At 40.8% G+C, this 568-nt stretch overlaps 1 protein-coding gene across 1 annotated transcript in view; it reads left to right on the forward strand.

Moving 5' to 3' along the window:
- Positions 1-376: 376 nt before the first annotated feature.
- Positions 377-568, forward strand: part of LOC119587108 — a gene marked incomplete in the record, with an annotated part of 12134 nt that continues 11942 nt past the window's right edge. Inside the window, 1 exon segment of the mRNA XM_037935860.1 lies at positions 377-515.

Below are 568 nucleotides of genomic sequence, written 5' to 3' on the forward strand. Positions count from 1 at the left end.
TTTCCTTGCGAAACGGTACAGCCTTCGTATTGCTTTCAGGTTAAACTTTTGGGCCATTGCTTCGCCGCTTCTGATATACTTTTTAAAAGATAGCACTGGCATTTGAAGACGTTATCAGTGGTTTTCACATTATTTTCAGATCAAGTTGCACGTTCTCCCATCTATTATATATTGATTTTGACGTCTTTTGCAATATTTTAGTGATCAATCCATGTTAAAAAAAACTCTAATTCCGTGTCGGGTTCGCTAAACCCCACCTATGACCGACGCCTTGCTGACAACTGTTAACGATGAGGAGATAAAGATAACAGAGATAACATAGATAAGGCTTCTCTACCAAAGTAGATTTCGTAAGTTCTAAAGCAGAGCTGCGGCTTCAGGTAAGTAACTCGAAAACAGTCTTCTGCAGAGCCTCATATAAGCGCTATCCTCGGGAAATTCCCCACGAGATTGGGGTGCAAGACAGCGCCTTCAGGAGGCAGAAGTCGAGACTAGTGGAGTAAATTGGCTTTCAGGTATTCAGCTTCTGTCGATTGATTATTTTTATTTCCATCCTTCTGATATAAAG

The sequence above is a fragment of the Penaeus monodon genome, chromosome 22 (assembly GCF_015228065.2).
Source record: "Penaeus monodon isolate SGIC_2016 chromosome 22, NSTDA_Pmon_1, whole genome shotgun sequence".
Classification (NCBI taxonomy): domain Eukaryota; kingdom Metazoa; phylum Arthropoda; class Malacostraca; order Decapoda; family Penaeidae; genus Penaeus; species Penaeus monodon.